This window comes from Dermacentor andersoni, chromosome 1, assembly GCF_023375885.2.
Source record: "Dermacentor andersoni chromosome 1, qqDerAnde1_hic_scaffold, whole genome shotgun sequence".
NCBI classification, from domain to species: Eukaryota; Metazoa; Arthropoda; class Arachnida; order Ixodida; family Ixodidae; genus Dermacentor; species Dermacentor andersoni.
In genome coordinates, this window is record NC_092814.1 from 387800338 (window position 1) to 387824915 (window position 24578).

General features: G+C 46.1%; 2 protein-coding genes across 2 annotated transcripts in view; one reads left to right on the forward strand and one right to left on the reverse strand.

Annotated features, from left to right (window-relative positions):
- The window catches only part of LOC126518729 (uncharacterized), a 65262-nt gene that overhangs the window by 37449 nt on the left and 3235 nt on the right, over positions 1 to 24578 (reverse strand). The window lies entirely within an intron of this gene.
- The window catches only part of LOC126518708 (organic cation transporter protein-like), a 332875-nt gene continuing 323217 nt past the window's right edge, over positions 14921 to 24578 (forward strand). The window contains exon 1 of the mRNA XM_050168473.2: positions 14921 to 15000. The gene's annotated coding sequence lies outside the window, so the exon portion shown is untranslated. The remainder of the gene's footprint in view (positions 15001 to 24578) is intronic.

The following is a 24578-nucleotide window of genomic DNA, read 5'->3' on the forward strand; positions in this document are numbered from 1 at the left end:
TTTCGGGGTTGGAGATTAAAAACGGAAGTCACCGGGTCACCTGGCTTTGGGGGCCGACGGTAAAACGAAAAGTTAGTCAGCGCAAGGTTATATGGTTCGGGCCTCTTTTGAAGTCAAAAAACTTGTTTTCAAGAAAGACTCAGGAACATGGATCTCATTAAATGGGCGGTTGAAGTGCACAAATATATGTACCTCAAAACTGTGGACACTGAATGGAAGAAGAGCTAAAGGAACTAGGTAAGCAAGTACATGGTAATTGAAAGTGTAAGTAGACAACCAGGAGTCATAAAAAAGAAAGTGAGAGAAACAGGGACGCTACATCGGATGGAAAGGATGGAAACAAAAAAGACCATGGAGATTTACAACAACAAAGAAATTAGAAGGGAAAATCTGTGCGATAACACAAAGGGCAGTTTGCTATTTGAGGCGCGAGTTGGCTGCCTCAGGACAAAAGACATACCGGAGCAAACATGCGCCGCAGGATGAGGCATTTGTGATCTGAAAAAAAAGAAAATGAAAAGACCGGAAACGATTGGGCAGATCGTAATAGAATGCCAAGTTGTTCACGCAGCGAGAACAGTAGGGACTGTCTACCTTACAGAATCGTTGATATTCAATGAAGATAGAAGGATTAATCGGTCATCAATAGAGGTAAGTTTTAAACGGTAGAGACTTGGTTAAAAAAAAACAGGGAAGAAGTTGATGGAACAGGAGCCGTTCCAAGCCCAAGTAATGGTGAGATATAGTGAAAGCGGTCTTGAATACAAAAGTTAGAGTTGAGATAAGCGAATAGGTAGATGCCGATAAATGTGCGAAAACCGGAATAAAGCAAGCACGTTAGTTGGCTGCTTGTCTCCGCCCATGTGAAAGGGAACTGCCAAGAAATATCATCATCATCACCACAGTTTTGTTAAAACGCCCTGCGGCCGTGTCGCTGCGCCCTGGTGTGTTGCCTCTACGGCAGCGCGCTCTCGTGACTCGAGGCACTGGGCCTGTGTGTTCAACTGCAGCGCATTCATTGGGTGGGGAGTGCCAATCTGTAATCTTCAGTGCCGTTTTCTAGAAACTCTTCAACGCAGAATGCCCTTTTCTCGGAGAAAAGACTGAGAAAGGCGAGCATCTGTGGCGCCTGTCATTTTACGGTGGCAAATTAAATGTGGGCGTAAAACGCAATTTCAAACGCCGCCTATATAAGCTGGCATGTCAGCAACGAGATCTTTTTCAAAATCGAGCTTGAACTTTACGCCAGGTCAAAGCAATTGAAATTACCGTGTGTAGAAAATGTCTAAAATAAATGCGAGTACTGTTTCTTTATTTCTTTCCGATCTGAAGCACTCTAATTACACTGCTAGGGTACTTGGTGCCATTCACATTTTTTGGTAGGTGCATCTGCGTGAAAACTACCACTTTTTTGTTCTAGTATGCCTCAGAAAAATGTGAACGTGGATGCGATCTTTTGTGCAATGGGCTTCGTACACACCAGTCACATGTCTCACCAAGTCCAATAAACTTAAGAAGAAAACTGCATCACGGAAATTTATATTCTGCGCATACAAGGCCATAACGTGTTCCTTCTTTTTTTAAAGAAGAAACGTTAAACAGCTCATACTCTCAATCTTGCGTTGTTAAAAAATGACTTGCATCGCTTAGTAAATGAGCGGCATATTAAAGAAAATATCAATGTCTTTGTTTTCGCGACGGCTGCGAGTGAATAATATTGCAAGTATCAATTCCTTTATGATAAACAGTGATCAATTTCGAATGGTGTAAGCTACTAAAGCTATCGTTCTATCAAGCAGACGTCTTACAGGCTCGCATCATCATCATCAGCCTGGTTACGCACACTGCAGGGCAAAGGCCTCTCCCATACTTCACCAACTACCCCGGTCATGTACTAATTGTGGCCGTGTCGTCCCTGCAAATTTCTTAATCTCATCCCCCACCTAACTTTCTGCGCCCCCTGCTACGCTTCCCTTCCCTTGGAATCCAGTCCGTAACCCATAATAACCATCGGTTATCTTCCCTCCTCACTACATGTCCTGCCCATGCCCATTTCTTTTTCTTGATTTCAACTAAGTTGTCATTAACTCGCGTTTGTTCCCTCACCCAATCTGCTCATTTCCTATCCCTTAACGTTACACCCATCATTCTTCTTTCCATAGCTCATTGCGTCGTCCTCAATTTAAGTAGAACCCTTTTCGTAAGCCTCCAGGTTTCTACCCCGTAGGTGAGTACTGGTAAGACACAGCTATTATACACCTTTCTCTTGAGGAATAATGGCACCCTGCAGTTCATGATCTCAGAATGCCTGCCAAACGCACCCCAGCCCATTCTTATTCTTCTGATTATTTCCGTCTCATGATGGGGTCCGCGGTCACTACCTGCCCAAAGTAGATGTATTCCCTTACCACTTCCAGTGCCTCACTACCTATAGTAAACTGCTGTTCTCTTCCGAGACTGTTAAACATTACTTTAGTTTTCTGCAGATTAATTTTTAGACCCACTCTTCTGCTTTGCCTCTCCAGGTCAGTGAGCATGTATTGCAATTGTTCCCCTGAGTTACTAGGCAAGGCAATATCATCAGCGAATCGCAAGTTACTAAGGTATTCTCCATTAACTTTTATCCCCAATTCTTCCCAATCCAGGTCTCTGAATACCTCCTGTAAACACGCTGTGAATAGCATTGGACAGATCGTATCTCCCTGCCTGACGCCTTTCTTTATTGGGATTTTGTTGCTTTCTTTATGGAGGACTATGGTGGCTGTGGAGCCACTATAGATATGTTTCAGTATTTTTACATACGGCTCATCTACACCCTGATTCCGTAATGCCTCCATGACTGCTGAGGTTTCGACAGAATCAAACGCTTTCTTGTAATCAATGAAAGCTATATATAAGGGTTGGTTATATTCCGCACATATCTCTATCACCTGATCGATAGTGTGAATATGGGCTATTGTTGAGTAACCTTTACGGAATCCTGCCTGGTACTTTCCTTAACAGAAGTCTAAGGTGTTCCTGATTCTATTTGCGATTACCTTAGTAAATAGTTTGTAGGCAACGGACAGTTAGCTGATCGGTCTATAATTTTTCAAGTCTTTGGCGTCCCCTTTCTTATGGATTAGGATTATGTTAGCGTCCTTCCAAGATTACGGTACGCTCGAGGTCATGAGGCATTGCGTATACAGGGCGGCCAGTTTCTCTAGAACGATCTGCCCATCATTCTTCAACACATCTGCTGTTGCCTGATCCTCCCCAGCTGCCATCCTCCTTTGCATAGCTCCCAAGGCTTTCAGTACTTCTGCCGGCGTTACTTGTGGGATTTCGAATTCCTCTAGACTACTCTCTCTTCCATTATCGTTGTGGGTGCCACTGGTACTATATAAATCACTATAGAACTCCTCAGCCACTTGAACTATCTCATTCATATTAGTAACGATATTGCCGGCTTTGTCTCTTAACGCACACATCTGATTCTTGCCTATTCCTAGTTTCTTCTTCACTGCTTTTAGGCTTCCTCCGTTCCTGAGAGCCTGTTCAATTCTATCCATATAATAGTTCCTTATGTCCGCTGTCTTACGCTTGTTGATTAACTTAGAAAGTTCTGCCAGTTCTATTCTAGCTGTAGGGTTAGAGGCTTTCATACATTGGCGTTTCTTGATCAGATGTTTCGTCCCTTGCGATAGCTTACTGGTTTCCTGTTTAACGGCGTTAGCACCGACTTCTATTGCACACTCCTTAATCATGCCCATAAGATTGTCGTTCATTGCTTCAACACTAAGGTCCTCTTCCTGAGTTAACGCCGAATACCTGTTCTGTAGATTGATCTAGAATTGCTCTATTTTCCCTCGTACCGCTAACTCATTGCTCGGCTTATGTACCAGTTTCTTCCGTTCCCTCCCCAGGTTTAGGCTAATTCGAGTTTTTACCATCCTATGGTCACTACAGCGCACCTTGCCGAGCACGTCCACATCTTAATGATGCCAGGGTTAGCGCAGAGTATAAAGTCTATTTCATTTCGAGTCTCGCCATTCGGGCTCCTCCACGTCCACTTTCGCCTATCCCGCTTGCGGAAGAAGGTATTCACTATCCGCATATTATTCTGTTCCGCAACATCTGCACGCATTCCACGTATTTCGCTGACCCTCTCTCGCCTGTCGCGTCGGGGGTCTGCGTTCCATTGCCGCGCACATTCTCGTTCAGCACGGCGGCCCTGTTCAGCTTTTCCTCGGCTGCTTCAAGTCTCTTTTCAACTACCTTCCGTGCATCATGCTCCCGGTTTAACTCATTTTTGAGTTCTTGCACCTGTTTGAGAAGCTCTTCCTGGAAAGCCTCCCTTTCCTGCAGCCTAGTATCGACATCACATTGTGTGCCGGTTGATTCGATGCCCTTTCCATTCTCATCCGTCTCCTCATCTGCCTTGAGGGACCCCCCGCGCACTGCTTGCTTTCCCGTCTTTCTCGCCATGTATCGCACGGCTTTTTTCAAACACTACAATACTCTAATAATGCTACTACTCATGCAAATACTATAATGCTATAGTACTATATCAACGCAGAGCGCGTGCCATTTAGCCAAGACCGATACGCACAGGATCCAGATCCTCAAAATGTCGCAAAGCAACTCTCACCACTTTTTCAAAAACAATCCTTGCGCGGAAACCGAAGGTATGACACGCTCTCGCACGCGCTCAACCACGCGGCCACGCTCTCACTTTGCTACCAAAACAAGCACAGTAAAACTACTAATAGCTATTAGTCTCGCCACTTCCAAGCTACCATTTAAAGACTACAAACACTCAAAGTCTCACCCGGCTGCACGTGTTGGAGCACGTGGCACGAAAGGACGCTCTAACCATGCTGCAAAACAAATGTACACGAAGCACACCCGCTCATTCGAAATACGAGAGGCAAAAAAGGAAAGAAAAAGAAATCCACCCAATTACTATTTAAAGGCGAAAAATCAGCAAATAAAAAATAGAACCATGCTCAAAGCATGCACAAAACTTATGATTTCGTCGGCGCCACGAAGCCCCGAAAAGCACGTCCATTCGCCATAAAATCCAAACCAAAACACTGATCTTGAACAATTGACAGCAGCGCCGTGCCGCGGAGCTACTGGAAGATAAGGCCTGCCCGGTCCAAGAAACGTCCACCGCTAGGTGGATATGTTGACTTTGTAGTTACAGCCGTAATTTGGCTAAAAAACAGGGGCAACGACTCTGATTCGCCTTCATAGATTGTCTGTTTGTTTTTCTAGCTGCCATCGTCGTCTTCCTCGCCCGCCTTTTATGTTTCGTTCCCCCTGCTGCGAGCTTCGAGGTTAAAAGAACAATTAAAAAAAGAGCTTCTTCGGCTCCTGCCATCAGTCCGAACGGTTCTCGTGTCTTTCGCTCGCTTATTCGCACATTGTTATAGTGCACCTAACCCCGGTTCCTACAACGTGATGGTCTAGACGTGATTGTACGACGAGCACAACGTCGGCCAGCGCAGAAGGCCTCGCCACGGTGCAGATTCACCTCCCGTGCTTTTGGCTACAAAATCCTGCAGCGTGGTTCACTCCGGTGGAGACCATCTTCGGTCTTCGGCGCATTACCTCACAACGCGCGAGGTTAATTGACGCTGTCTCGGCAATCCCTACAGAGGCGCTTGAGGAGTTCCAAGACGTTGTGGACGCACCCCACGACACCACCCCCTATGACCACTTCGAAACCACGTTGCTGCAAGGCGAGTCCGTGTCTGTGCGCAGGTGCCTCCAACAGCTTCTCAACGACGAGGAGCTCGGCGACCGTCGCGCGTCAGAACTTCTACACCGTATACAGCGGCCCCTCAGTGACTGTAGGCTGGCTGCAAACAGCCCGCTGCTGCGTGAATTGTTCTTTCGGCGCCTGGCGCAGAATCTGGTAGTCGCCTTGGCTACCACACCAGAAGACATGCCTCTCGACAATCTTGCAGAGTTACTGTGGCAAAAATGACCGCTCAAAGATCGGCTGCTTCGCCTTGAAAAACGACCTTGCTGAGACCATTACTGCGCTACGGTCACTATCCCACCATCGTCAGCGCGACCACGAGTGCCGTTCTAACCTGCCTTCTCGGTCCAGCTCCCGTTCTTGCCGCCGTCGCGTCCGACACTGCTGATTTTACAACAAACGCGGTGTCCGTGCACGTCAGTGCCGTTCCCCTTGTAGCTGGCACAGAAACATGTCGCAGAGTCACTGATGGCGGCTGGTGACTCTTGTCGTACGACAAGCCACCTGTTTTACATCACTGGCAGGATTGCCGCATAATCATTTATTGTGGACCAATGTGCAGCGCTTGGCGACATTCCTGTCGCGCGACTAGATCGGCAGCATGGTAAAAAAAAACCCACCCTTCAAGCAGTCAACAGCTCTTCTATCAACACATATGGGCAGCGCTCTTACCATCGACTTTGGTCTCCGACGCACCTTCCGATGTGTGTTCATTGTTCCAGACGTACGCATGTCCACATTTGGGACAGAATTTTTTGTCCTACTTCGCCCTTAGTGTTCACAACGGTGCTCGTCGCTTCGTGGACACGATGACTAGGATATTTTTACAAGGCATCTTCCCCTACGACATCAACAACTGGAACGGTACCCCGGATACCATCATCTGCATTCCCCTCAATTCTGCCAGACATCCCAGCCATCATGAAGCCTTCAATTCTTGAGCTTCCAGTACGTCAGAACGTCATGCATCATGTTATCACCACTGGCCATACAGTGTTCTGATCCAGACGCCCGGCTGGTGGCCGCCTTGTCATCGCAAGGAGGGAATTCAAGCACATGCTGCAACTGGGTATCATCCATTCTTCATGGAGCACTTGGTCTTTAGCTCTCCATAAGGTACGAAAGCATGACCCAGGGAATTGGCGTCCGGCGCCGGCTACCATGCTCTCAACGTGCGCAGTGTCCCTGAGCGCTATCCACTCCTTCACATTCATGACTCCGCCACCAAGCTAGCTTGGAACCGCAATATTGAGAAATGTATATTTAGTGGAGGCCTACCATCAGATACCTATCATGCCAGCAGAAATCCTAAAGACTGCAGTAGCGACGCCATAAAACACAAATGGGTGAAACAGCAAAATGCATGATGAGAATAAAGCAACTATTTTCTATTAGCTGAGCGACTATCTAACCTTATCAGAGAATACGGCTTATTTGCTTATTCATATGATATTGTGCTTATAGCATTTGTCTATATTGCTCCTATCTCTCGCTGGCGAAGCAAGTCACTAATGTCTCTTAGTTTCTGTAGGTTTACTGATCTGCCAATTAGTGCTTGTGTAGCGATTGTCCGTCACTTCGCTGTGCCTTGCGCTGAGGGTGCCATCGCCGGTGCCATAGACGACATTCTAGCGCGCACGTGTTCGGCCACCGCATCCAACTACCGGAAACGTACGGTCCTGCAACGCGTCGAGCCATCGCAAGAGCGTAGTCTCCTCTCCGAGGAATTCGGGGAACAACGACCGTCACAACTGCTGCACCGGTTTAGTCAGTTTCTGGGTGAGTACTCCACAATGTAGAGCCAGCTTCCACTTTAGCGAGAGCTGTTCTTGCAACGCCTCCCACAGCCCGCACGCATGGTACTGCCGAGTTCCGACGAGATGAGTCTCGATCAGCTAGCTGCACACGCTGAGCACATTTGCGACTACTCGTTTTAGGCACAGCTACCTATTGCTGCTGCGAGAGTCTCAGAGCTAGGAGACCGACGCTCGCGCCTCGAAGGTAACAGTCGACTGCCCTACCAGTGCAATCGAGAAGCTGACGCCTGGCGGCAACACTGACAACCAACTTCGGCGCATCCACTTGGCTCCACAGTCTCGCAGTACACCAAAGACTCGCCGCAGCAGGAGTGCTGGTACCACCGTCACTTTCGCAAACCAACAAGTCAGTCCACTTAGCCCTGTTCATGGACGGGAAACACACCGGCTAACGGCGACATGCGACATCGGCCCTCGAGCAAGCCGCCTATTCTCTGTAGTCTACCGCATCACCTTGTATCACCCGCATCACCCTACACCAGCCTCCTCGTCGACACCGGAGCCGAGCGGCCTATCGTTCCGGCCACGGCCCAAGACCGCCAACGCGGCGAGCCCACAGCTACGCTCGAAGCAGTGAGCAACACTGCCATCGCGTCGTATGGACTCCGGTCAATAACGCTAGACATCGGACTCCAGTGCTTACACAGATGGGTGTTTCTGATTGCCGACGTCAGCTTTGCCATAATGGGAGCGGACTTCCTCCAGCATATCAGCCTAGATGTGAGTGTTCGCAATCGGCGCCTAATGGATAACGTCACATCCCTCGATGTACTTGACCTGCAGTCCAACCTCACCTCACCTGGAATGCGTACGTTTTGGCCAGTCTCATCGTACGACAATATACTTGCTGAGTACCTGCAACTCACGAAGCCCCGAAACGATGCGTTGCCCATGAATCAGGCACGTACCCAGGGGGGGGCCCGCCCCCCCCCCCCCCCCGAAATCAAGTGGCATACCCCCCCCCCCCCCTCCCCACCCACGCCACCACTCCTCACACATTCCTAAAGCGCCGCCAGATCAACGTTGCGACTTGGCAGCTGTTTATGGGTCAGCATTATGCTGCCTTTTTCACTCCTTTTAGATGGCGGTAGTTATCGGCATCTCTTGTAATGTGAAGGACAGTTTTCTCATAGATTCCGCACCCGCGCGATTAACTCGAGATGCGTTCAGTTGTCACCATCTATTCAACCGTCACGCGCATAGCTGTTGCTTTTGTTAGTTCAACCTTCTTTGTTTAGGCTGATCCTGGGACCAGGAGAGGGATGCGGCTGTTACTCAGTTGGTGTGTATGCTCATGGAACGAGTTGCGGCGGGAGAAAACGCCAATTGCGTTTAACTTATCCCTTTGCTTCATTATTTCCTTGAGTTACGGCTCGCCGCAACGCTGGCAGATGCCCGGAACCATATACACGTGATATGGATTAGATAAGGTGGGAAATAAAATAATGTGAAAGAGCGTCCATCATGAAACCCTGCAATAACCCTTAAGCCCATAAGCAAGATGAATGTCGCCCGTTACCTCGTCTGTTTTTCCCTAATTGTATACCACTTTTCGTGCGAAATTGGCAACTGGAAACAAAAATCGCAAGGAGTTGAGAAATTAAGCGATCTACTAAGGGAGAGAGCCAAGGCAACAACCAAACTGCAAGCAAAAGCAAATAAAAAAAAGGTTAACCGTTGTTTATGAGAATATTTATGGATCAACATCTTTTTATTTAAAAAGGAAGTAGAGAAAACGCCGCCGGAAGTGGAGAACAATTACTTGTTTTGAATGACGCTTCTACAGTAATCGGTCGAACCGCCTCACGTAGTCACTTCTCTGCTGTGCTTATGTGGGTACTGCGCTCACCTTTCGCGGTGAGCGCAGTACGTCTAGAATTGCAGAGTCCTGCGCTCTACCCGGTTGTATGGGACTGGCGGCCGCACAGCGTTACGCAACTCGCGGAACTTTGAAAACTGATCAACAAGGCGAAATTAACTAATATTCGAAATTATAACATGAGAAAGACTCAAGAAGCCGTAAAAAATGAACGCAGCCTGAAATCAGTAAAAAAGAAACCTGGCATAGGACAAACCATGATGTATGCACTAAAAGATCAGAAGGATAATATCATCAGCAATCTCGAAGATATAGTAAAAGCAGCGGAAAAATTGTAAGCTGACCTGTATACAGTACCCAGAGGAGTCACGATACCTCACTTAGAAACAGTAATGAACAGGATACAGAAACTCTCCTATAACTAGCGATGAGGTCAGAAGGGCCCTGCAAGACATGAAACGATGAAGAGCGGGAGGAGAAGGTGGAATAACAGTCGATTTAATCAAAGATGGAGGAGACATAATGCTTGGAAAACTGGCGGCTCTTTATACGAAGTGTCTATCGACTGCAAGGGTCCCAGAAAACTGGAAGAATGCAGACATTATACTAATCCACAAAAAAGGAGACGTTAAAGAATTGAAAAATTATGGGACCATTAGGTTACTCCCAGTATTATATAAAATATTTACCAAAATAATCTCCAAACACTGGACTTTAGTCAACCAAGGGAACAGACTGGCTTCAGGAAGGGATACTCTACAAGGGATCACATCCATGTCATCAATCAGGTTATCGCGAAATCTGCAGAGTACAATGAGCCTCTCTATGTGGCTTATATAGATTACGAAAAGGCATTTGATTCAGTAGAGATACCAGCAATCGTAGATGCACTGCGTAATCAAGGAGTAGAGAACGCTTACGTAAAAAACTTCGAAAATATTGCTGCACGCGCGTGGTATTTGTTTGTTTGAATAAAGCGCGCAGGCGCCATCACTCCAGAAAAGAGGAGGAAGAACGAACTGGGCTCGCGCTGTGAATCTAACCGGTCAGAGCTGCAACCGTTGTTGTAAACATAATCTGTAAATAGTTTCTCGTCTTACTGACTCGTCCTTCGCGTAAGAATATCTACAGAGGTTCAACAGCTACCTTAATTCTACACAAGAAATGCAGGGAGATACCTATAGAGAAAGCGGTCAGACAGGGAGACACAATTTCTCCAAAGCTATTCACTGCGTGCTTAGAAGAATTCAAGCTAATAAACTGGGACGGCTTAGGAGTAAAGATCGACGGCAAATGTCTCAGTAACCTTCGGTTTGCTGATGACATTGTTCTATTCAACAACAATGCAGACGAGTTACAACAAATGATTGGAGACCTTAACAGAGAGAGTGTAAGAGTGGGGTTGAATATTAATATGCAGAAGTTGAAGATAATGATAAATAGCCGGGCAAAGGAACAGGAGAGCAGGATCGCCAGTCGGCCACTAGAGACTGTGAAGGAGTACGTTTACCTAGGTCAATTAATCACAGGGAACCCTGATCATGAGAAGGAAATTAACAGAAGAATAAAAATAGGTTGGATCGCATACGGCAGACATTGCCAGCTCCTGACAGGAAGCTTACCATTATTATTGAAAAGTAAGGTGTGCAATCAGTGCATTTTGCCAGTGCTGACATATGGGGCAGAGACTGGAGAGCAAGTTAAGGAGCGCGCAAAGAGCGATCGAACGAAGATTGCTAGGCATAACGTTAAGAGAGAAAGAGAGCGGTTTGGATCAGAGAGCGAACAGGTATAGATGATATTCTAATTGACATCAAGAGGAATAAATGTAGCTGGGCAGGTCATGTAATGTGCCGGTTAGATAACCCTTGGACCATTAGGCTTACAGAATGGGTACCAAGAGAAGGGATACGCAATCGAGGACGACAAAACACTAGGTGGAGCGATGCAATTAGGAAATTCGCGGGCGCTAGTTGGAATCGGTTGGAGCAGGACGGGGGTAATTGAAGATCGCAGGGAGAGGCCTTCGTCCTGCAGTGGACATAAAACAGGCTGATGATGATGATGATGATGATGATGATGATGATGATGATGATGATGATGATGGAGGTGGTGGGCCCCCCCTGAAAAAAAATCCTGGGTACGTGCCTGCCATGAATGCAAGGTGACACATCATCTCACCACCACCAGCCCACCTGTCACCGTCCGGCCATGGAGGCTCGCTGGACGGAGTTTGGAAGTCACCCGCCAGGAGTTCAAACACATGCTTCAGCTTGTTGTTATTCCTTCCTCCGGCAGTTGACCTCCACCTCACCAGCTAGTTCCAAAGCCGCACAGGGGCGGCTGGCGGCCTTGTGGTGATTGCAGAGCTATGAATGCCATCACTACTCCGAATAAGTGCCTCTTTCCCCGCATACATGACTTCGGCGTCCGTCTCGCGGGAACCAAATATTGAATATGACTGAAGATTTTATGAGCGCGTACCACCGAATTCCTGCCGAACCCAGTGACCCTCAGAAGACAGAAATCTCTACTCCATTTGGCCTATTTGAGTTTGTCCGTATGCCTTACGGATGGAAAAATCCGGCGGAAACTTTTCTAAGGTGAATGGACAAGGTTACGCGTGGACTCCCATTCATTTTCGTCTACCTTGACGAGATTCTCGGCGCGAGTCGCACAGACGAAGAGCACCTTCGCCTTCTATTTGAGCAACTGAGTGAACACGGCCAGGTCCTGAAGCCCCAGAAATGCGTTTTCGGAGTTGATGCCCTGGAATATCTCCGCAATCGTATTTCTCGCCAAGGCACCAAGCCACTGCAATCATGGCTGCGGGAAATCCAGGACGTCCCCTCTCCAAAGTACTTTCAAAAAGTACGCGAGTTTCTTGGGATTATAAATTTTCACAGGCGCTTCATACCATCCTGTCCGCTATCTACCTTTTACTGGTCTACGGAGCTCGAATACTCCTTCCCGGAAGCCAAAAGGCGGTTGGCGACTGCAGTGTAGCTGATTCATCCGTTGATCGACACGATCTTTCTTTGAAAAGCAGTCCCTTTTGTAAATCTGTTGTAGCCATAACTTTCTTGATTATGAGTCATGAATTGTATAATTCTACAGCTCTGCACACTTTTGATTCGATTATTTATATAACTTATGTGTATTTTCATTCATATTCCGGAACACCAAACCTGTTGTACCGCCTATTGTTCATTCCACTCCTGTCAGAGCCTGAGAAAGGCTCACAGTATTATGAAATGAATAAATAAAAAAAAAATAAAACTCGCCTTATGGTAAAACGTCGACCACCGCATTGGGTGCAGTATGCAGCAGCACGATGACACAGACTGGAGACCGCTGAACTTCTTCTCAAAGCGCCTGAAACATACAGAAGCTCACTACAGCACCTTCGGCAGGGATATATTGGCCATCTACGTATTGCGCTGTCAAGCATTTCCGTTTTTTTTTTTTGAAGACTGTAGCTTTTACGCTCTGACCGACCACAAGCGTTTAACCTTTGTCTTCAATAACAGCAGTTCGTCGTACTCCGAACATGAGCTTCGGCAATTTTTGTTTATCTCCCAATTTTCTACGGTCATCCGCCATATCTCTGTGACCGAAAATCAGGCAGCTGACACGTTGTCGAAGATCAGCGCTGTGCCTGCTGGTCCTTTGGGTTTCCAATCTCTTGCCTCCGCCCCGCTAAACGAGCCCCAGCTGCGCATATGGCGGGGGAAAAGCTCATCGCTCCAGCTTGCGGAGGTGCCGCTTCCTTGCACAACAACATTGGTCGTCTGCAACACATCGCAGGCAGCTCGTCGCCCCCCCATCATTTTCGGTGGCCAATTTTCGATTGACTGTACGGACTAAGCCAACCCAGCATCAGAGCGACACAGAGGGTTATCACAGACCTCTTCGTCTGGCGAGGAATCCTCAAAGGTGTTCGACGCTGTGCAAGAAGCTGCCAAGCCTGTCAAGCCGTGAAAGCGATCCGACACACGCGTTCAGCAGTGCAGCAGTTTTGACCACCAGAGAGCCATTTTTATTACGTGCATTTAGACTTGCTGGGACGTCTTCCGCCCTGCCAAGGTTTCAGGTATGTCCTCACATGTGTCGACTGGTACTCAAGATGGCCTGAGGCGATACCTCTACAAGACATCACGGCCGAAACAGTGGCGGAAGAACTTGTTGCTGCGTGGGTGTTGCGCAACGGTTGCCGTTTCCACGTAACTACTGATCGAGGCCGGCAACTGGAAATCTCGCTGTTTTTCTGCGCTGGCGAGACTGCTCGGCACGTGCCTTCATAGCACCACGGCTTACTACTCACATAGCAACGGCATGGTCGAGCATCTCCACCCACAACTGAAGGCGTCATTGACCGCTATGCTCGACACACACCCCTGGTTGAAAAGGCTACGCCTAGTACTAATGAGACTACGAACAACAATCAAGGCTGACCTCAAAATCAGCGCAGCCGAGATGCTCCATGGGTCAGCAATCCGCGTTCCAGGCCTGTTTTTCGGCACACAGCTAGCGACTCCACCAGGGGCCGCGCAGCACTTAGAGAAGCTACGTTCCTAGCTCGACCAGCTTCGATCTACACCCCCACAGATCGCCCGCGTGCAGCCTGTGTTTAAGTTCCCGGCAATGGACACAACTACACACGCCTTTCTGCGACGCGACTCTTTCAAGCCACCATAGACTCCTTTCTATGAAGGCCCGCTTCGTGTGGTTTCGCGCTCAGAGAAAACCTCGAAGATTGACGTTTGCGGCAAAGAGACATTGTCGTGCGACCGCGTGAGACCAGCATATCTTGAACATTAACTGTTCATTCTACCTGCCATTCTCACGTAAGCCTCCGTCATTCTAAGGGGGGCGCCCTTGTAACGGCCATCCGTCACTTCGGTGTGCCTCGCTGTGGGGGTCATTGCCCCCTGCTTCAACCGAAGTGGCTCCCCGACTGGGGCGCCGCCACTGCCACTCGGAAAACCTGCTTTTACTTTTGGATAAAGGCAGTTGACTTTCCGTTCGCAAGCTTTCAAAATGTGCATTCCTTGCCTCCGCTAAACCGAGCTCCCAACACTTCTAAAGCTTCACTTGCCTACCAAATTTTAATAGGTGGCTTAGGTCAGAGGTGTATACGGATAAGATGCCTATTGCACTGACCCGCTCTCATGAAAATGTACCTCTGCACATTTGCGGTGCGCAGAAAAAATGACAGCATGTACAATCTAGCGCTTTCAAAGAGCACGGCTGAGCCACCTTCGCGATTAGCACTTTGACCTTCGCAATGAGCGTCCACGCCACCGGACGTTGCCACAGTAACAGCCCTGCGCCCTGATGGCGAGTTGACATCTGTAGCCTAGAGTGACCTACACTGCAAGTAATTGCTTCCAGGGTCTCCTGCTTATCGGTAACTGAGGTCCATAGGCGCCATTGACGTCGTCAGCTTTTGCAGGTGAAAACTCGGAATACCACTATCACCTTTTTATAGCGGCAATGTATTAGTCGGTCCTGTTATCTTGCCAGGTCAAATTGCCGAGATATCTTGTGCGTTTTCCTGTCCGCCTGTGCTACAGACGCTGACTGCTACGCACTTCGTCTGGGGCCAGCTAAGGGTGAGTTTCCGAAAAACTCCATGACAATTTTATTCCCATCATCGCTGAGCGTGGATGGTATTCACACACAATCACTAGAAATTAGGGCTGCAGCCATTACTTATCGTGGTGGTATATACATCATTTTTCCGTACAGTTAACGGGACTGTTGTGGCTATTCCATGAAAGAGATATCGACAAATAGTGGTCAGCAAAGGTTATTGCTCTTCACTAGCTTTTGATCATGCATGTTTGGACTAGCAGCTTACGATAACTAAGGTTAGCTTGTGATATTCGAGGTGGAAGAAAGAATTAAAACTAAAATTTAATGATTCATTGAAATAAGGAATAACAGATGGTTCTCTGCATTCATTGCCGATTAATTAATTTCAGAAAGAACTGTCTAACCATGTCAGTTGACATTTTTCTGTTCATAAGTTATATAACCCACCTCTGCTATGTCTCTAAAATGAGATAGCAGTATTTGTAAATAAATAAACAAATAAATAAATAAATCTGCTGTTTTGCGTGCCATAACAACAATTTGATTATGAGGCACGCCCTAGTGATGCACTCAGATATAATTTTCACCACGTGGTGTTCTTCAGCGTGCATCTAAGACGCGGTAAACGGGCGCTTTTGCATTTCATTCCCTATAGAAATGCGGCCGACTTTTGATCCCGTATCCTCGGGCTTAGTAAGAAGAAGGAATAACTATTTATCGCTAAGCGACGCTGCAGAAGAAAGTTGCCTTGTAGTAGTGTTGCAAGGTTGTGTCTCCCGTCTAACCATCGCCTCTAAATTAACTCAACACAATATAGTTCTCCGAACCAAAAATTTCGCTGCCTTATAGAAGTGTTTTATAAAACTTGCTCCCGTAGGGAGGTTTACTGTGACGAAAAACTTGAGCGGACATCAGGGTAAGTCAATACACTTCTCGTAATTGAAACCTCGCAACAAGACAAATTAGTGAGGAACAGGTCCCTGTGTGCTTAGGCAAAGCACATAGGGACCTGCCCTAAGCACATAGGGACCTGTCCTTCACGCTCTTGTGAACCACGTTTTTCAGATGTGCGGATTCTTGCCCGAAGTACTGATACTAGAACAAGGGAACTGGTGGAAGGCTATCACATAGGCAAGAAAGGCAGCTTGGGCGTTAGCGAAACTTCGTTATTATATGAGGCCGAGAAGAGGTTTCTTGAGCGTTGTCTGTCATGAATGTTTGATTAGATGCGTGAATGAAAGTTTGCTATGTGTGCATGTTTTGACCGACGCTATGTATGTGCCAGTGTTCTGTGGATAAAGCAGTTGCGAGTGGGGCCCTGTCCCGTTATTTTCTCTTGTGTGTGTCCGTTTGTTTGGCGTCTTTATATTTTATAATGTTCAAATGTATCCCTCGCAGTGAGCTTGAGGCACTGTCGGAGCAATGGAGAATTTCATTATTAAACAGTCTCAGCATCTGAACGGGAACCTAATTACCCTTCACGACGATTAAAGCACCATCTGTGGCCACTGCGCGTGTTCACAATCGAACTGGCCAAGTTACAAACCTTCTGACGCTTCACAAGAGTAAGCTACAGAAGCACTACACTTCCTGCTTACAAATACTTGCTTAGGGCGGTTGGGCACTGACTGACTGATATTAGTTACCCTTTGTGCCATGAAATGCCTTATACAAGACCTGAAATCTTTCTTCTGTAAAGGGCAACATTTTTTTTCGAAAGTCTGTGTCGTAGTATACATGTGCGATCTTCTGTATACAAAAAAAAACATGTACATAATGCAGTTGTAATTCTCGCGTACTTTTTTGACTATATATACACGAACTTTCACTTCATCATTTGTTTCTGATTAGGAGGTCCATTAACAATAGTCAGAAAGAGAAACTGGAAGAGAAGGTACTAACGTGGTTGAAAGGCTTATTACTGTTACGCGCACTTCAACTGTTTTGACACGCATTGCCTTTATGCTGCGAGACACATAAATGTATCTTATGGGCGGACCCATCTACCCGTTCATGTTCACGTTAAACTACCCAGCACACTCAGTACAGATACAGCCTCGGGGGTGGATGGGATGTCGAAACACCCTTTTTGCACCCTTACTTTCTCTGAAAAATTTGAATCTCGGTGCATTCGTTAGCAGAACACCTTAACTACACTATTTCATTAAATTTAGGGTGCTAAGAGGGTGCTGAGTGTGAAACATATGCCTTGGGGAATGGAAGGGTGCACGCGCACTTGAACATTTCAAATAACAAGAAAGCCATAAGTGCCTATTTTTCAGCGGTTTGTCCGAAGACATTGCTCGAGCACGTCATATGGTCACAGTAGGCTTGGGATGTCAACCTGCTACTTCACGTGCATGGTGTCCCCTGTGGTGAAATGGCGAGAAATCGACCTTTCATTTATTTCCTCCCTACCTTTCGCTTTTTAGCACTTGCTTCGTTTAAGTTGTTTGAGCTCGGTGTTGCTTAATAGATCAGCTGCCAGTGATCAGCGAACTACAGCGCGTCAACCAATCGTAGTTCTTGAGGCGCATGCTGTTGTAGTGTATTATTGGAGCCGGCTCATTATTGTGGGTGGCTATTTCATGCAATATCGGTTGGAATAGACGTTCGCAGGCACACGCACATCAATCTATTGGCGATAATAACAGAGAATTCATAGTGCACGTGGCGCGCCCCCATCCTGAAGCTGAAATACACACAAGCGCTTTGTCCGCTTCTCTGCTTCCTGCCTTTCACGTATTACCGCTACCTTCGGTTGAATTGTTTCACCTTGGTGCTGATTTACAGAAAAATTGAGGCATTCAAGAGCGTGGCTTCAGTGTATCAATGCCACTAGAGGCGCTACAGCACTCTTAAGGTGCTGTATTATTCTACGTGCTTGTGTCTCTGGAGTGTTGGACTGCCCACAGCTGCGTCTGCCAGCACTGAATCGCGTATTTTCAACATCCATTCGAAGATCGCACTGATGATCGATGGAGCAATATAATCGCTTTGTCCCCCTTGAACGCTCTGTCCCCTTGGTCCCCCTTTCTGTCCTTTTGCCGCGTTGAATTCAAGCGTCGGTATGACTGCTTGAACTGTATGTTTGTATGAATGTACTTGTATGTTCCCGCCCTGCTAAGAGCTTATAAAAGATCGCAGTATCTATCTAAAAATAAATAAATAAATAAATAAATAAATAATTATTAAAACGAGGTGGCCTAGGAAATGTCCATCTCTTCGTCAGGCAGGTTGTGTCACGTCTGTTTTTCTTTCCGCACGTTGGCCATTCATTCTTGCCTGAAATGTTGCAGCATCCATTAATTACTTATCTTGATGTTGTAGCAGTGTTGTGAACCCTCTATAAAGGTCCACAGCGTCCTTGGAGCTTTATAATGGATGTGGCTGCTGTGGCATTGTGTAAAATTCTAAGGCGTTCTGCCAAATGACACATAAGACCAAACAGGGCAACATTTAACAACACACAAAGGCTCACATCCTCCTCCCCCCTAAAAAGATAGAAATGAGAAAAATTAAGAAAACGGCACAGCGCAATAACACAAGTTAACATACATCAGTGAGAAGCTGCTGTTTCACAGCCTTTTTTTAATTGAGTGAGCTCACCTCATTTAGAAGGTCAAAGATTACAGGGTATTGGCTTATAATGTCTGGAATGATATAACCTAATTCTTGATCGGCATAGTTTGTAAATGAACGTGGTTTATATACTGATTGTTTTCTGAGCGTATATGCGCATGCTTTAATAGGATATTTAGTATCAAACAATATTTTATTTGCTTCATGCTGACGGAAAATTTACAACGTTAGTTGATATTGATAGAATTGTTTTATTCGGAGCACTTTATATTTTCTAAAGTACAGCTTAGTGCCTTTAGTAAGGCAAATATTTTCTATTGCTCTGGCTGCTCGTTTTTGCAGCGACTCAAGACAATTGAAGTTAGTTTGTGCTGTTGAAAACCCTACTAAATAGCAGTAAGTTAAACGTGAATGAATAAGTGCATTGCAGATTTCACGTTTTATATATATAGGCAGATAATATCTGAACATGTTTAACATTGCAACAGGTTGTCTTAAATTGGCATTGAGTGCCAGATTATTCTTATTGAAATTTATTTTTCATATCAAGGTTGAGGCTGGGATCGGGAGATAGTAACGTTTGCCACTTGAGGAGAGCCCGAGCCTCCCTGATCCATGGAGAACAACAAGGCCATAAGGGCGAGTTCATTGAACGTAAGAAAGCCAGAAAAGGTTTCACACAATACAAGTCAAAACATACATGGACACCAATATACACATTACAATATAGAATACTGCAATATACACTGCAATATACATAAACAGTTTTCTTAACGCCTAAATTAGCATAGAAACTCTTTTCAAAATAAAAGGGCTTCCCTAATATCACGCAGACTGCATTGTTGAAATGTTATTTTTTATTATTTGATTTAATAACACAGTAACAGTGAACCGTAGCATTTGGCGCCAACAGTGTGTTCTACCGAATGGAATGAGCCGATGTTGTTGGTGATGAGTAGGCCATGGAATACCATATGTTTCCATACCAAATATATCCCAGAAGGCGCGATTGTTATTGAACAGTGATTGCTGATATCTTAGTGCTAGGTAATACTCGTAAAGTTTGTGAATTGGGACAATGTAAAAATGTTTGAGCAATTCACCGGTGTGTGCATAATATGCGATATGTTACATACCTAATCGCTGTCCTTTGATCTTTGTATATCTTATTAATATTCGTTGTCACTGTACTTCCCCATACCAAGAAACAATAATTGACATGCGACATAACAGCCTGTTATAGATTGTTATCTTAACAGAAACTGGAAGAAAGAAAGGCATTCTTGCAAGTATACCTACACATTTTGAAAGATTAGTAAATAAATTATTAACTTGAGGTTCCCACGACATAGTACAATTATAAAATACTCATAAACTTCACTGTCTCTACAATTTCAATTGACGCGCGCCTATACGTAATCTGTTTTCTGGAGAAACAATCTGTGTCCGCGAGTTCACAATTACAGCTTTTGTTTTTGTTTTATTAACTAATGCATTTTGTACACTCCATGCGAGTAAACTCTCTAACGTAGTATTTATAGGTGTAGTTAAGGCATCCATATTGTTAACGGTAAAGAAAATGCTAGTGTCGTCTGCCTACATTACGTATTTATGTTTATCACTGATATTGACAATGTCATTTATATGTAAGTTAAAAAGCAACGACCCTAAATGCTACCTTTTGGAAACTCGGTTGTTTTTTATTTTATTTATTTATTTATTTATTCATACTCTGAGCACATTCCAAGGCAGGAGTTGCGGTTACAATGCTGTCATGTACAAACTAAACATAATATTTGTTTATACAGTTCTATAGAGACCAATCAGGATAGGAAGGCACAACATATAGACAAATACGAAAACAATAAATCACATGAGTTACAATTACAAGTTATATCGCTATAACTGAAAAAAAGAAAAAGTGCTGCGGCAAACAGCTGCAACCGAAGAACAGCTAAAAATAAAACATATTATTTATTTGTTTCATTTTTATTTGGTACATACTGCAGACCCTTAGATCCAACCAGAGGGGCAAACAAGATACAAAGAATAGCGAACAAATCGGGAACAAGCAAGTACGAATTTATACAATTCTTAGTCACAGTGTGTCTGTAAGCCATCGTTCCAGTCCGCATTGTTTGGGGAAAAAAGAAAACTCAAACGTAATAGTTCGAGCATAATAGGGTGTTAGTGAGTCAAGATGATACTGAGTTGTGTGCCGTGTTTTTGCAGGCGTTATATGAGTTGATTGTTTCATTTCAAGCTTTTTGTTGAGAAGGAGGGAAAGGGTTTCAAGTCTCAGGTGCTTTCGGTGTGATTTAAAAGTAGGTATAGAATTTTCTGACATAATTTTAGAGGGAGAGTCCAGCCTTGCGAATTGATGAAATATAAAGCTAACTGCCTTGCTTTGTATTTTTTCAAGGTGCCTGATATCTGACTTCGTGTAGGGATCCCATGATACACATGCATACTCTAACTTTAGTCTAATAAATGAAAAATAACATAGTAATATTATGCGTTTGCAAATATTTGGTAACAGGCTTTTCAAAATATTGTAAGTCAGGACATTCTGTTATCTTTTCAGGCAAGTCGTTCCAATCGTATAAGCTTCGAACCAACAACGAATGTTTGAATGATTCTGTTCTATAATTAAGTGGTTTGATATCCTCTGACTCTTTTGTTCTGTGGCTACCAGGATTCTGTAATGTGATGTGCTTTGCTAAGTCTGCTTTATAGTCTCCGCCTGCGTGAAAAAAGAATGTCAGCCTGTTAAGCTGCATTTTCTGCTTGACAGTCATGACAGCAGCTCTGCTTCTAAGTTCGGTGAGGGACTGCGTTCTAGCGTATGTGTTAAAGATAAAACTCAAGTCCTTATTTTGCACGCGCTCACATTTTAACGTTTTTTTTTTTAGTGTACAGCTCCCACACTTGACTTGCATAAGTCAGTACAGGAAGTACAGTGATATTGTCAGTCATTGTTTTTACATCTGGGCAAGCGTCGTGAAGTTTTCGTCGTAATAATCAATGTTTACGCATGGCCTTATTACAAATGTCGTCAACATGTACCGACCACTTCAAATCATGCGTGAGATGAATCCCTAGGTACTTAAATTCTCTAACCTCCGCTAATTCTGCTGGTTTTATTCTCTAGCAGAAAATTAACAGATTTTTGTTACGCGTCATACGCATACAAACAGTTTTTGATGCATTCAGCTCCATTTGCCACTTGTAACACCAGAGACAGACTTTTTGTAATTGGTTACTAAGTTCCTGTTGGCCATTGAGAGTGCATATTTCAGCAAACACAATCGCGTCATCTGCATAATGTTTGATGGCTACTTGGGGTGAAAAACTTTCATCCATATTGCTATTATAAATGGAGAAAATAAGAGGACCTAGAACACTCCCTTGCGGCACACCCAATTGAACTGATTTATTGGTACTGCAAACAGAATTTAATGAAGGAAATTGTTCACTTCCTGATAAATCTTGACACGTGCGCTTGTTTCGGGTCAGCGCTTTTCACCGTCTAACAAATGTTATATCTCAGCGTGGGACGCGCCTGCATGTATCGGAAGTTTCTGGAGTGTTATCGATGGTTCTATATGCTGTCTGTTGTCACCGAACCTTGTGTAATCTGATTGCATGTATGCGCGACGCGAATGGCGTAGAACTTTCGGGAAGACACGTGGGCACAGCGATTACTCTGAAATGCTCGATGGCTTGTGTATAAAGGCCGAGGGGCTTCGCCGGCAGACCAGATTTCGACGACCGGCGACCGTGTACCGTGTCGCCGCTTTTGCTGTGTTTTGAGTGTAACTTGCTTTCGTGGACACAAGATCGCCCACTAAAACGCTGTTTCCACCGTTAACTGTTTTCCTTTCTTCACCTTCACTACCATGTGATATCTGGTGGAGGTGCTTTTCGTTCATGTCCCGAACGCCCTCGAAAAGCCATGATTCAAACCTGGACCGCAAAGACGACCCCGACGTCGGCCCGGAGCATCGAGCAAGCCACCAGCTACAACAGCTGCCCCCGGAGCACGGACTTCTACCCGAGACGAACAAGAAGATCCTGGTCGAGACAACCCCAATGGCAGCCGCAGCGTCCTCCTTCGTTCTGCAACAGCCCAGGGAGTCACCGACCTTCCATGGATCATCAGCTGAAGGCCAAGAAACCTCGCTTTAGTCCTATGAAGGAATCAGGACTTTCAACAACTGGGACTCCGACGACAAGCTGCGGTATGTATATCTCGCCTTAGAAGACGCCGCCAGAACGTGGTCTGAGAACCGGAAGTCCACCCTCACAACGTGGGACCTGTTCCGTAGCAGCTCCCTGAGGACCTTCACAAGCGTCATGCGCAAAGAGCGCGCCCAAGCTCTACTAGAAGCCTAAGTACAGCTACCATGTGAAACCATCGTTATGTCCACGGAGGAGATGGTCCATCTTTTCTGGCACGCCAACCCGGACATATCAGAAGAGAAAAAAGTCCGCTTCCTCATGCTGGGCGTCAAGCAAGAGCTTTTCGCCGTACACATCCGCAACCAGCAAAAGAGTGTAGCTGAGTTTTCTACAGAGACATCGATGATTGAGAAAACTCTGGAACTGAACACTAGGCAACATAACCGCCAAGTGCTCACGCCGCAGAGTGCCACCCAAGCACTGGGTTCCGACTACCTTCAAGAGTTCATCAGGGCCGTTGTGCGTGAAGATCTGCGAAGCATCTTGCCTTCATCGCAACCCCCGCTGGCCTTGGTCACTGACATGGTCAAGCATAAAGTACACCGATCACTTTGAGTTCCTAAGGTGCAGCCCCGATCGCCGCAACCCCAGCCAGAAGCGATAGCATAGGCCGCCGTGGTCCGCCGGCACTGACCACCTTCGAGCCAGGGCCCCGCACCACAGCGATTCTGTCTTTCACCACCGCCACAGCCAGCACGTATGTCCGTCGCCCAGCGCAGCGTTCCAAGGAAGACTGACACTTGGTGTCTTCCGGACCATCGTCCGCAGTATCATCGCTGCGGAGCAGCAGGCCTCGATTGCCGCTGGTGCCCATACCGCAAAGTGGGACTACGAGATTTCGGTCAACGCTCTGCGCCCGCAGCAAGGTCAAAGCCCTCGCAATATTGTCGACTACCTCGCCGCCACTCAGTGGAACCCTCGACGACAGTCGCGTTCGCCGTCACCAGTCGCTGCAGCGCCGACCATGCACTGGCCCAGTCCGGCGGTGGTCCATCAGCCCATATCCGGAAAACTAGAAGCAACAATCGATGGAGTTGCTGTTGCTGTTCGTCGAACTGACGAAGATCCTTCACCGCCGACGATGACGCCGAAGACACTATCTGGGTGACATAACGACACGCCACCTTCCCGACAAAGTCTGCAATGCTGCGCTAGAAACACACGGACAACAGAAGTAGAAATGGACAGGATGCGCGCAAGCTCACAACTGAATTGACATATATATGACATATATATATATATATATATATATATATATATATATATATATATATATCCACACGCGCTACATCCGCAGCCTTGGAGTGACGCCTGACACCGGCGAAAGATGCCGAGAACCAGGGGGGCTATACTAATCCATGTAAAACCAAATTAGGAAGGCCCACTAAGGTTGAACAGACACTCCCTTACCAGAACAGGAATTGGCCTCTCTGGTGCAGTGTTCGGCCACAACCTCCCTGATAATCTCTTCAATTCACCAGTGGCCCTCAGTCACCAGCGCCTGCGAAGCACCTGACCAAGGCGGCGGTCTGACTTGCAACGCAGCAGAGGGTGCTAAGAGTCCCTGGGTCCGGACAGGCCGCCAATGGAAACTGACCCTTGCAACGTTCAACACCCGAAACCTCTCGAGCAAGGCTAAGTTAGCAAGATTCTTCGAAGAACTATCACACATTGTTTGGGATATTATCGGCCTTAGTGAGATTGGAAGAACTGATGAGGCTTACACATTGCTGAATAACGGCTATGTCCTCTGCTATAGGGGTCTCCAGGA